Source organism: Hippichthys cyanospilos, chromosome 2 (genome assembly GCF_059441005.1).
Source record: "Hippichthys cyanospilos isolate Australia breed blue-spotted pipefish chromosome 2, RoL_Hcya_1.0, whole genome shotgun sequence".
Lineage (NCBI taxonomy): Eukaryota > Metazoa > Chordata > Actinopteri > Syngnathiformes > Syngnathidae > Hippichthys > Hippichthys cyanospilos.
In genome coordinates this window covers 9,850,808-9,864,663 of record NC_142370.1, presented here as the reverse complement: position 1 = coordinate 9,864,663, position 13,856 = coordinate 9,850,808, and positions in this window count along the sequence as shown.

Sequence of the window (13,856 nt, the reverse complement as noted above, 5' to 3'; positions counted from 1 at the left end):
ATTCATCTTCCAACCATTCATAGTTTGGCATATATGAAGACTTGAAATGTGCTCAGGTCTTCTGGAAAACCCTACATACTGTCACACCACTAAAAACCATCAAATTGGATTTGCTGATACTTGCAGACACTCTGTTAAAATATCACCTGCAATCCCTACGGGTGCCCCTAGCGATATAGCTTTGGTTGAAAAGGGGCAAAATCCTGACAAAAACTTGTCTTTAAATGAGGATGGCCGTAGTTTCTTTTCTTGATTGAGGCCAAATTCTAGCCAAGCTATGAACATCACAAATCATCAAAAATGGAAGCTGATCAGAAGCTGTGCCCTCAATTTGCGCAAAGTACATTTTCGGCCGATGAAGTCCCGGCATAAAGAAAAAGATAAAAACTCTGCAGCAGACAAACGGATGGAAATAAGCCTGCAATATTTGGAAAACAGACAGACGGTGCCAGAAAGCGCACCAGATGCTGCGTGGGTGGCTTCTTTCATTGACGACATCACACCACTTCCCTCTTACTTTGCCTCCTTTCTCCCACCAACACGCACATCCTATTTGCCCTGCCACCTCCTTATCCTTGCGTGACACACCAGCCTCCCCCGCGTCGCCGTCATACCTAGCGAGCCCACCACCCCCAACCCCCCCACCCCCAGGGCTTGTGCTATGCCAGTCAGTGAACCCACAACAATAAAAACGGCACCGGGCACAACTCATCAAATGCTGTCACTCCGAGCGTTCGTTCATCGAACAAATAAAAGCCTGACCGCGCTTTTGCTTTCCTGCGGATTCCTCGCGTCTACAATTATGCTTCTTTACCTATTTGTGTCATTATTTGCTGTTGTGCATACAAGTGAAAAACGTCCTCTGCCAAAGAGGAAAATCTCCAGAAACCAAGTCTAATTAATTATCTTCTGATTTGTAAATGAGCTTCATTAAAACAAAGCAAGTTTTTTTTTTTTTTTTTTTCACAGGCTTCAAAGGGAGAAAGTGCAGCCTAATCAGGAGGTTTGTTCAGCTGTGGCACTAATGAGACAAATTTGGTTGAACGTGGGAGCCATGTTCTAATTTGTTTATGTTAATCATACGAAACAGTACTTGTCCTTTTTGTGCATCTGGGAAGGGATCAGTCACACAGGCGTGATTCCGTGCTCCTGTTAGCTTCAGGGTTTCATCCTCAGCTTTGTTCACGTGCCATAGAAGCCTAGCCGAATGCTTTCCGAGGCTTCATCAGCCTAATTGAGATGACCCGGGTGATGAGTTAATGTCATGGAAAAAGTCAAAGAAACGTGAGCTGAAAGAAGAGGTGGCAACCGTTTCATTTTTTGTTTTCTTTTTTGAAGTCCACTATAATATGATGTGGATTCGTGGATGACATTAAGGTGGTTCCTCTGCACAATACAAAATCTTACTGTATCTATTTTACTCAGGCTTAAGTTATGTTTAAAACAAACTTGCACATTCTGTAAATGAGGGAGGTGACAAATGTGCATTTTTGGTAAATCCTTCCTCAAACAGATCTGATTGCTCAAAATTTATGTTTCAAAAACAGAAGGTAATCAAGTACTGTATTTCATTAAGATGTATAAAAAGTAGTATTAGTACAGGACAATTAAAAGTTATTTAACAGGGCTTAAGCTATGTACTGCTCTTTGATAATGGTGTTAAAAAAAGGCCAAATGTTTAAAAAAAGTAAGATTTAAAAAGAAGAACGATATACCTACATATGCTCTAATATTATGGCACCAATCTTCCTCAGAAGATAAAGAATATATATATTAGACAAAGGGAATTCCCCGAGAACCATATCTCGCCATTTTTTGTTGTGTCTCAAATTCAACACACCTGATTGAAATGATCAGAATCGTTATCAGGCTTCCACAGGGCTTGCTGATGAGCTGATTGAACCAGATGTGAAAGACAAGGGAGGCATCGAAAATAGGCGAGATACGACTCTCGATGAACTGGACTTCCCTACTAATGTATTAGAGTGTTGCAATATTATCTGTCGACTTGTTTTTCATATCAATTTTGGAACTTGTATGTCTAGCCATATTGCATGCAGCAACCCCAGCAGATTGTATAAAATCATCTGTTTTATTTTTGACTTGTCTGCTGCAAAATTGTGCATTTGTGCACTACTTAAAATGAAGACGTGCAACACTATAAAAATTTATAAACATTTAAATGAAGTTTATAGATTCTTAATTTTAAAAGAAAAATATATTGTTCCTATCATGGCATTAAAAAAACATTAAATTAGATTTGTTGATACCTGCAGAAACCCTGTTAAAATATTGCATAACCCCCTAAATTACCCTCACATATCCTCATCTGAGAGCCACTGGTTGTAAAAAGTAACATTTTAACATGTCCACATAGATGCTAATTGCTAAAACGTAGCTGAGGCTGTGTGACTGTCTTAAAAAAACACACACAAGATTCCGTTCTTTTAACTTTAATAAATAGCTTGGAGCTTCTTTGAGAAGACTTTTTTTTTTCTCACAAAAGGCACATGCAAAGCCCTGAGTGCTTATTTAAAACACACTCACGCACATGCACAAATGATTTCAGAAACAGAAGGGAATTCAGTGTTTCCACTTCTACTTTGGATCAACCACCCAGACCTGAGGAAATAACAAGCTTAATCACTGTGCACCATTTTGTCAATTGGTGAATTATTGTGAGCTAGGCTGCAAAATGCATGCAAACCTAGGCAGGGGCGGTGGGGGGGGGGGGGGGGGGGGGGGGGGGGGTAATGTGCTTGAATGCGGCGCTAAAATGTGATTATTCATGTGTGATGCATGCTGTGTGGATTCTTGTGTCCGAGTGTGGAGGAGTACTGAGCCATTCGCTCCATGGTGACTGTGGAGAACGCGAACGTGCCAGACGAGCCAGATGGTATCCTGTTGACCAAGTACATAATGATCCAAATGTTTTAAAAACGACCAAAAAAAAACCTGATTTAGGTAAGATAATTCATCAGGAGACATTTCATTATGGTTTGTGTAATGCCATCGGCGCAGTGCTCAATCAGCCACAACTTTTAATCAATTTACTTCATGTTTTTATTGCATAATTAAGGTTCAATTATCCTTGTTTGTCATGAATTTTCAAGACAGTGGGTCCATACAAATTGTTACAAGGCATCTTTTGTATACTTTTTTTCTTTTTTTTTTTTTTTTACTTGTGATTAAAAACTAAAGATAAAATCACATTCCGGTGAGAGTGAAATCAATTCATAACAAGTTAGCAGTCTGGCAGTGAAAAATTCCACAAAAGCTTTGCCTGATGCGTTTTATTGGAAAACCATTTATATGTTACCCATTGTAAAATAAACCATGATGTCTTAAGAATGACCTGTTAGCTTAATGCTGACATATTGCTAAATGCCATTGACGTACCAATAGTAGGTCGCGTAAAGCGTACACCCAAAGGTGCAACACAATTTCCATTGAATTGAATCCCCAAAAGGTAGTAAGAAATGTTATGTTTTTATATAAGTACAGTTTATAGAGTACTACTTTGCTCAGAATAAAACATATCAACATTTTATTTGGTTCTTTAGGGGAAGACAGAATAGAATACCATTTATTTCAGTAGTCGCTGCTAACTGATGCAAACGTGCACTGATGGAAGAGTGAAGCTCCCTGAAGCACCTGTGACTTTTTTTGGTTTGAATAAAAATGCTATTGCATTGGTGCAGAGGTAATGTTTTTAATTCTTACTGCCTCTTTGAATCAAGCGTGCCATCTAGAGGAGTCAAACACTTATAAGTGCTTTATGAAGCTTCATTTGGCCATCATGACCGCTAAGATTGTTGAAAGGGCCCATATTAAGAGATTTTAAACATTGAAGGGTTAAATATCTCTATATAAAAGGATAAAATCTTAGATTTGGCATATTTTTCGACTTAAGAATTGAATCGTTTTGTTGACTGAAGCTGCACTTCCGTGTGCCTGCCACGCCTTTTTCAAAAAGCTGATCGCCACAACAAAACACCAACATCAAAAAAGCTAAAGGTGGTACGGGTGAGATGTAGAGGCAGTACGCGGGCCTGTTGTCACCATCATCCCTTTTGCAAGCCATTTTCATCTGCTTGGGCATCTGCTTGACATTGTATACGAGCCCTTTAAATGAACATTGAGAACACAGTATATCAGTCAAATAAAAATGTGTCCTCCATTTTAAACAAATCCTCCAGATCAATCGGAGCTGGGCTCTGACAGAACAAGTACCGATTCTGTCCCGCGTTGCCAAAACATCTCCAAAATCTCGAGGCCAAACTGAGACCTTGAAACATCATCAAGTGATCACTGTTTAAAGACACACTTTCTTTACTAAGCCCAACAGTCTGCCTCAGCCCGTTAATTGCTTTCAAAACTGATTGCAAGGTCGGCTCTGATCCGCCAACTGCTTGGCTTTATAGTTGGTGGGCTTTCTTTGTGATTGCAGCGAACAAAGGTGGCGGCGTTTCATGCAAATGTCGTGATCTCATGTCTCCGCTCGGAGGAAACTGAAATTACATCGAAGTATTGCAACGAGAGCATTGCGGTAGGATTTGCTTCCTGTCGAAAATGAGGCGGATCATCTTTATTCAGCCGATTAGAAAGCTTTCACTAATTGCGACACAATTCCTCCATCCGTTATTTTTCAAACCGCCCAGAGTAGGTTGGAGTATTTTCCCTGATTTATTCATACTTGAAAAGATTCACTCTCCTGCCTTCCTGCGTGGAGTTTGCATGCTCTCCCCAAGCCCGCGGGGGTTGACTGGGTGCATGAATGGTTGTTCGTGCCTGTGTGCTCTGCATTGGCTGGCAACCACTTCAGGATGCCCCCTGCCAACTGCCAACAAGCCAGCGACCTTACTGATGTGGCTATAGAAAATGGATGGATGAAATGAGGTGTAAGCCAATCATTTTTGTAAAAAAGCAGATGCTCGCTTGTGTGATACGCCACAATTTACATATGATCAGATTCCGCGACTCATGCAGACTACCGTCGACAGTGCAACTGTACATCATTAAAACACTTTTTTTTTCGTTTTCATAGATGAAGTATGAAAGGGAATAATTATGTTCTGTTACCTGAAGAGTAATTAGCGTAGACGGTTATTGTTGTTCGTACATGTGTGTGTGCAAGTGTGTGTCTGTGCGTGTGTGTGCATACATGAATATGTCCCAGTGTCCTCTCCCTCTGCAGCTCACATGGAGGCGACAGAGTCCCTCTTATTGCTAAACTGCCCCCCACTGCCACTATGCCTCCCGTACACACACACACACACACACACACACACACACGCACACACACGCTGAGTGCTTGCTGCACAACACACCAGCAGCGCGTGTTCAAAGGCGATAACTGCTGAGGCCTCTCATTTGAATTAGCATGGAGCATAAGCTTTGACACATATTCATGCCGATGTACACACAAGCATGAATTCAGGAAAAAAAACAAAGAAACTCTAGGAAACATGAATACACACACACACACACTCGCTCTCATCCTGCGGCTCTTGTGCCGACTTGTGGACAACGATTAGCGGATTACTCCGCAGAGACCACTCGCATTCAAGCTTTGCGTCGTCAGCATCTGCTTTTGTTCCCCGCCCGCAACCTTCCAACATCAAAGTAGGAGAATGAGAAGAGCTGTTGCGAGGCAAAGACGCCGCTGGCTGACTTGACACAGGAGGAAACGCAGTATTATTTCTGCTCTACTTCAACATCTTGCCCTCGCCATCCCCATTCTCATCTCCATCCTCATCTGGCCCATCGCATGTTTCACACCTGGCTGCTTAAATGCGCCACGAAGCCCTGCAGGGATGAACAGACACAACAAGATGACCTCTGCCGCTCGGGCTTCACGTCGTCCTCGCGGAGAGCTTCGTCAGTTCGTCGGAAAAAAGAAAATGAAAGGGAGCACAAAGCATTTCATGTCTATTTGAACCAATCAAAAGTCGTTTCAAATGGCAGATTTCTGGCTTTAAGAAACACTAAAAGAAAACAACAAAAAAGATGTGGTAGTCAGTAACAGTTACTTTTTTAGACCAAACACAATGAAAAAATGATGAAATCCCTCAATTCTGAGAAAAAAAAAATGATGGGCTCACCCTGTAAATTTTCTTTGCCAAAACTACCTGCTACTTGCATCGAATTAGATCTGCCGATTAGCCTGCAGTTAAACAGGAGTGATCACACCATAGTGAGCTGTGTGGATGGTCATGAATCATGGCTCCAACACAAGAGATGTCAATTGAAACAAAACAGAGCATTACCAAATTTCTTAAAGAAGGTCCATCATCACGCAGTGTTGCAAAAGATTTTGGTAGTTCAGAATCAGCCGTCTCTAAATTCCGCAAGTTTAAGAAAAAGCAATCAAAATGAAAGGGGCGGGGCATCTGCAGAGTGAGAGGCAGGGTTTTAGCAAGCCAGGTGTCAGACTTCCCAGGTAGAAATATAGCTCATAACTCTTATTTCATAAATTAGGGTTGATATTTAATTCTATTTATACCTGTAATTAACTGTGGGAAACTCAGAATAGCATGTTATGGACACTCTAAACAATGGAGATTTGCACACAAATGGGGCATCAAAATATGTAGACAGACACTTAAAAACACGTATACATATTTATTCATTCATGCTCTGTGAAGACCAACTAATATTACTACCGCTACTTGTAGTAGTCGTGAATGTTCTCTTCATTGGTATGTTTGTGATGTATTATACTGCCCCCTAGCGGCAAATTGGCACACACCTGAAGGTGTTTGCATTTTTTTAATTAATACCACTGCTTCTATTATCACAACAAAAGTATGACATTGAGGAGTATTGGGTTATCAATTAGTGCACAAATTCACTTGTTTTTACAAGAAGAATAAGACCGTGATGATAAAAGCAGCCCTGTGATTGGCTGGCGACCAGTCGAGGTCGTATCCCTCTTTTGGCCATTTAGGTTGGATAAAGTTCTCCTCTAACAGGGGTAAGTTTGATGGAACATGAATGGCCTGGTGATAGAAGCAATCTCAAATCACATTTACTTGTTTTCTCTTGCTGTCATGTTCTTTTTTGATGCCCTCATGATGATTGGTCCAGGGCCCCTCTCATATATGGTATACTGCTCGCTTGCTGCGCTGCCAGCGGGGAGTCAGGAGGAGCAATTTTGGAAAGTTTTGCCGCTACCAACATCAGTAATTGCATATTTCAGGTGGAAGATTGTGTGTCTGTGTGTGTTCTGGGCATTATTGATACTTCAACACTTGGGGTCGTGTGGCAGAGACCCGCGCTGCCAGAAAGTTGAGAGTGTGAGGAATATTTCCCGAAAACACAGATAACCGTGACACTTTCGCGGCTGATAATAAGGTTGGATCTGTGAGGGCAAGAAACAGCAGAGGCGGAATGCCTCAAACGTGTTTGTCATCATCAGACTGATTGCGAGCTTTCTGTGTGTGCTTCTTTTGAAAGGATCTAATTAAGCCCCGCTGCCAATCACCGCTGTGCGTATGGCGTGGGTGTTGACTTTCAGGGTAACATTTCCCAAAACGAACACCAACACAAGTCTCTGTCTGAGATCATCTGATTTGAGACACTTCTCTCCATGTTCTAATTGGATTGGTGTGATGGCAATGGAAGCAAACGTCCCTCTGCAGGGGCAGCCGTCGACTTGCACCTCCAAATGTGTTTTTGAAGGGCCTCGGGAGAGTGTGTTATGAAGAAATGAAGATAATAAACATGTCATTGCAATAGGTTCATTACAGAAACTTTTGGAATGACAATCCCAAGTAAGGGCTGTACAGCTGAAAGCTGACGTTTGATGCAAATGGATGCTAAACTGCGACAAATGCAGTGATTGATAGGTCCATTAAACCGGGTGGGAGTAAAGCTAAGTAAACTTATCTTTGGTTTTCATAATGTATTATAATGGTATATATTATTGACTTTATTTGATGAGGAACTTCAGGGGGTGCATGATCTAATTTCATGTTTTTTGAATGCCGTGACAGGAACAGTAGATTTTTATTTTCGGATTAAGAGAAAGTCAATTGGAACATGAAAGCAACTTATTGTTCAATTGTGGTATAATCACTCAAATGTTGTAATTCTATATTTTGTTAAGTTTAATACAGATGCACACTGGCAAAAGTGGCCCTTTTTTTTTTTTTGGTCAAACTAGCCAGAAATAAAATATACTGGAGTCGCTGAATAAAATATTCGCAGATTTACCAGTACACATAATGTTGACATAATAGCAATTTATGTGAAATAAAACAAGTTTTGTTCTGTATAGGGGTTATTTGGATGAAAAAACTAACAAGGGATACGATGAAGAACCACTAAAGTGTTACAAAGTGTGACTAGTGATGCTAATTGTTAGCATGTCAATCACCTTTTCCATTTGGGTTAGCAGGAGGTTTTTTGCGGACATTGTTACGGCAACTATGCTTCTTTTTATTGCCCAATTTGCAATTGTTCTACCACAATTGCCAAAGGATGGTTCGTATGGCCCATATTCTCCTAAGAGTTCCTTAAAATCAAGTGACAGAAAATTCATTTACTGCGCGTGCAGACCTGCTGTCCGTCTCCTCAAGCTGCACAGACAACAAGAGCTAGCGCAGGAGTAATATCCCAAGCTCCCCACCTCCCTGACATCTTTTATTACCCTCTTGCTCTCATGAATAAACATCCCGTACATTCGGCATGAAATGGCCGCAATCATTATTCTCCCGCAGTGGTCCCACACCGGCACATTTCACCAATCATGTGTCGCTCGCTCTCCTGGCTTTTGTCCTGATGACTTAAAAAAAAAAAAAAAAAAAGCACAGCAAGTGTTGACAGGGGCACAGTGGCATGAGCGCAAACGGCAGGGGTGGGGGGCGGGCCATTCCGCCAGTGGCCCTGAGACAGTTCCCCGAATTTCTGTCTGAGAGCATCGGAGCGTTCTCTTCGGTGGGGTGCTCATTCTTGCTTTACGTTGTTAATGGAAACGTGTAATATTCAAGCATAAATCGAATTCGTCTGTTGATTTATTTGCAAGTGCAGTCGGGTTTCATTTTAGGATTGGGGTTTCAAATGAAGGTTTTGAAAGAACCGCCTAGTTACAAATTAGTTAGGGTTTTAAAATATTTCAATTTAGAGTTCGCATTTCAAAACAGGGTTTTAAATTAGGAGTCAAATTTTAAATTAGGATTTGATTTAGGGCTATGGATTCAAAATATTGTTTCAATTTTGATTTAGCATTTCAAAACCGGGCTTAAAATGACGATTCTCATTTTAAATTAGGTTTTTGATTTAGAGCTGTTTTCCAAATAGGGTTTGATTTAGGGTATCAAATTAAGGTTTCAATTTAGGGTTAGGGTTAGCAACATGGGTTTCATTCAGGGGTTCATTATAGGGTTTTAATCGGGGAAATTAGGATTAGGTTAGAAAACAAGGTTTTAAAATTGAGTTTAGGGTGTTAAAACAGGGTTTCAATTTGAGGTAAGCATTGCAAAGGATCCTTAAGGTTTCAAAATAGGGTTTCAATTTTGGCTTAGAGTTTCAATTCAGTATTAGGGAGCAGTGGCAAATTAAGGAAGAATCTGCCCAGGAATGAAGGGAACGTGTCCAAGTTCAACTCCTCAAAAAGAAAGTCATGATAGTGATTTCAGAGGGAAAAAAAAAATCCCCCCGTTGGCTGTTAAACCCTTTCATCTCGTCCTTGTTTCATCAACGCCGCTCCGAGGCCTACGCGGATTTGTGTGCAGTTTCACTTTCATTTCAAACGAGCCACGTTCTCCTCCCAGGTTTTTGTCACGCAAGAACAACGGGTGTGGCACACCACCACGGAAAGGTTGTCTCCATGGTGATAGATGAGGGGTCATCACCATGACGATGGAGCACAGGCGGTTCGGCCGCCCAAGGTCGGAGACTAAGGACGCGGTGAGAGTGATTGCGGCCACCTAGACAGCAAATCGAAGATTGTGTGTGTGCTTGTGTGTGTGCGTGTGTTCCTGTACAGCTGTATATGTGGGAACGCTGTTTTGAGTTTTCCATTCACATAGTGAGGACATTTTGGAGAGGTGAGGACATTTAGGCCGGCCATCAATTCTTTTTGGGGTCAAGCCTTGCTTTTAGAGTATAGGTTTGAATTGGGTTAGGGTTGCGGTTAGGGTAGGCAAACATTTCTGGTGGTTAAGGTTAGGTTTAGAGGTTAGGATATGCATTATGTCCTCGCAAGTACAGCTGTACAAACGCGCGTGTGTGTGTGGGACTTTGGGGGTTCGTGAGAGCTGCTGGCTGGTGGGGTATCGAGGAAAAAGGTGCAATTTCACAAGCCAAATTACTTCTGGGATGGCTCCGAAAAAAAATATCACAGCAATAACGGAAGCAGGGAAGGAGGAGGGGACGGGGCAGGTTGGGGGCAAGCGGCAGGAGGAACGTCCCCAAACAAAAGCAGCAGCTCCTTTAAGCTAGTCATCACTCGCGCAAACGCAGTCACATCCCTTTAGAGCCACGTCACACTTGCTGACCACCGTCACCAGTTTTTGGTTGGTGTTTTTTCCACCGCAGCGCCGCTCAGCATCTCCTTGGCCACTTTTTGTTCCTCCTCCACCTTCTGATGCTTCCATCACATCAGCATCACAAACTGATACAGTGGATAACAATCATTGATGTCACAATTACGTCAGTCTTGATCCACCTTTGAAATTTTTCAAGAAAAGTAGTTTGAAGCCCTGCTTTGACACGCAAAACAACCTTTAAAAACAGATTTTGAAACATTAATCTTAGTTTAAAACCCTTATTTGCTACACGAGCCTTTATTTGAGATGCAATTTGAAACCCTAACTTCAATTTTAAAACCCTGACCCAAGTCTCAAACCCTACTTTGAAACCCCAAATCTAATTTCAAAACCTAATTTGCAACCCTAACTCTAATTTCAAATTCTTATTTGAAATCCTTCCCCTAGTTTCAAACCTTACATTAAAACACTAACCATATTTTCAAATCTTAATTTCAACTCTCACCTCAGTTGCAAATCCTAAATTGAAATTCAAACTCTTGATTTCAAACACAAATTTGAAACTCTAGCACCAGTTTTTTAAATCCTTATTTGAAACCCTTAGTCTTAGTTTCAAACCCTGATTTGAAACCTTAACCTGTATTCAAAACCCTACATTAATATAATAAATCTATTTTCAAATCCTGATTGGAAATCCTAACCCTGGCTTCACACTTTACTTTGAAACCCTAACCCCTAGCCCTAGTTTGAGACCTAACATAAATTGGAAACCTTAACCGTAGTTTCGAAACCTACCTTGAAACCATAACCCAAATTTGAAACCTTACTATCAAATCCCATGCCTAGTTTCAACCCTGACTTTAAACTCTAATTCAAATTTCAAACAATTTCTTGAAATTCTAAAAATAGTTTCAAACCTTACTTTGAAACACCAACCTATAAATAAAATCCAATGTTAAAACCCTGATTCAAATTTTAAACCAAAATTTAAAACCCTAGTTTGAGACGAGTTTCAAACCCTAATTTGAGACCATAATTTCAAACCTGAGTGTGAAACCTCAACCCCAACCGAATTTGAGACTCGAAATCAAACAACCAATCAAACTGGTTACGATGAAATGAGCTTGGTTGTAACATTATAGATTGGGATATTCAAGTCCACTTTTTTTCCAGACCGAAACTAGTACAAGTACTAAGTAGTCACTGATACCAAGTACCGAGACCATTCACGTTAAATGCACAGACATACTGTACTGTAAAAAAAAGCAAACAAAAAAAACGTGAAAATCACAGATTTAGTAGTGTGATAATTTTGAAAAAAATCACCCGCCATGAACAGAAGCAAAGGATTCCGCTACACTTAATCTCACACTAATCGCCAAATCCAGTTCTCAGGTGAGCCGAGCAGGTTCGTGAAACCTAACAGCAACACCAGCTCACACACGCAATGCTTGTTGAAGTGTTTCCCAGTCACAAATGCAACCTAAAAAGTGCCCTTCCCCCACCAACCTGCTCATGTCCCAATGTACATTTCACCACAAAAAAATATACAGCCTCCCCTCTTGTTTCCATGGTAACTATCTGGAGAGCTGTGGCTATATGAAGCTGCGGCCAAAGTGTGCGGGGTGAGAGGCATACTCACCCAACTCTACATTTATTTAGACTTCATCTCTGCATACACACACTTCCCTATCAACAAGAAGCTCTTATGTTTTTTGTCTCATTTTGTGTGTGTGTGTGCGCGCGTGTGTGTGTATGTGATCCCTACCCCCATGCCCCTCGGAAGAACACACCCAACCCCCAACCCGCCCTCTGCGCTTGCGAGTAGATGCCGTGTGCTATGCGGATGCCAAATTGTACAGGGTGCAATGAAGACTTTGGGCAACGCATACCGCGTGACCTTAATCCCCCCTTCACCCTGTGCCAACCAATTAGGATCAGGGATGAACACTGTTAGCAAAAAGATAAACATGGATAAATATTTGTCCACAAAAAATAAGCAACATAAAGTGTCAGCCCTGCTCTCAAAAAGAAATATTAATAAATAAATATTTGTCCACAGATAAATATTAAACAAAGCGTCCTCTTTTGGGATTACAGTAGACATCTGTCCACAAACATGTCATTATCTTAATTATTACGATATATTCAACCACAAAAAATAATCAACATAAAGTGTCAGACCTGTTCGCGAAAGAAATAAGTATAGATAAATATCCGTCCACAGAAAAATATTCAACTTAAAATATCCTCTTTTGGGGTCATAGTAGAAATCCGTTCACCAAAATAAATCATGAACTTGACAGGTAACGAGCGGTGGCACGTGACAATTTGGGTCGATCACTCAAGTATGGCGGAGAATCTGGCTTTATTTTCCTGAAACGTTTAATTCATTCAAAACAATTTTTGAAGGGCATTTGCACGTTTGTTTGTTTCATTTCAAATCTCGAGTAACCCCTGGAGTTCCTTCAAGTACCCCCAGGGGTATCACATCATAACCTTTCCGAAAATGGCTGTCCATTAAAACTAATCGGGGAGATTTCAGGTCAACTGTTTTGACAAGTGCAGGACTAGACAAAAAAAAAATGAACACCGGATATTTATTCTACATTAAAATACTGCATCCTCGACCCATCAAAACCCCAATTTGAGACCTCAGAAGGTATACTTTGAAGGATAGGGGGTAACGGTTGCAGGGTTGGATGGGGCACGGGGGTAGCAGCAGGCCCGGCACGTGTCACACATTCATATGACCTCATTCATCTCAAACAACCCCGAAATCCCACTGCTCCCTATGCCCCTCCCCCCCGGCGAGGGGCCTCGACTCCCACGGCGGCGGCTGGCAGCCTCAGCTGGTGGCTGAGGGGGAGGGGCAAACGAACGCTCGGGTGGGTAGGGGCAGGTGCAGGCAAAATTATTTGAAGAAATATTCTTAGATATTTTTTAACATATGAACCCCCCCCCCCCATAAGAGCTAGCTTGGCCTTCCTGCAATAATTCAGCTGCAGCAGCACCATGCTTCATAAAACTATCGCTTTTGGTGACCTTTAACCTTAACTAAACTTTGACCCTAGCAGGCGGTAAATAATACAGCACCACACTTTGACCTCTGACCCTTGAGTCGCAGCCACACAAACTGTCCATTGAGGCAGGAGTGAAGTGACACACATCCATCCAACTTGCAATGTTATTAAAATGGCATACATATGCATCAGATCCTCTTCTTATTATAATTATGCTTGTTGATTGTTTTGAGGATTAACCCGCATGTGGATGGTTACTGACGTCTTTGTCGGGCAGGGGTCTCCAAACGTAGGCCTCCGAGCCATTTTAGAGTGGCCTGCGGCATATTCTAAATATTAC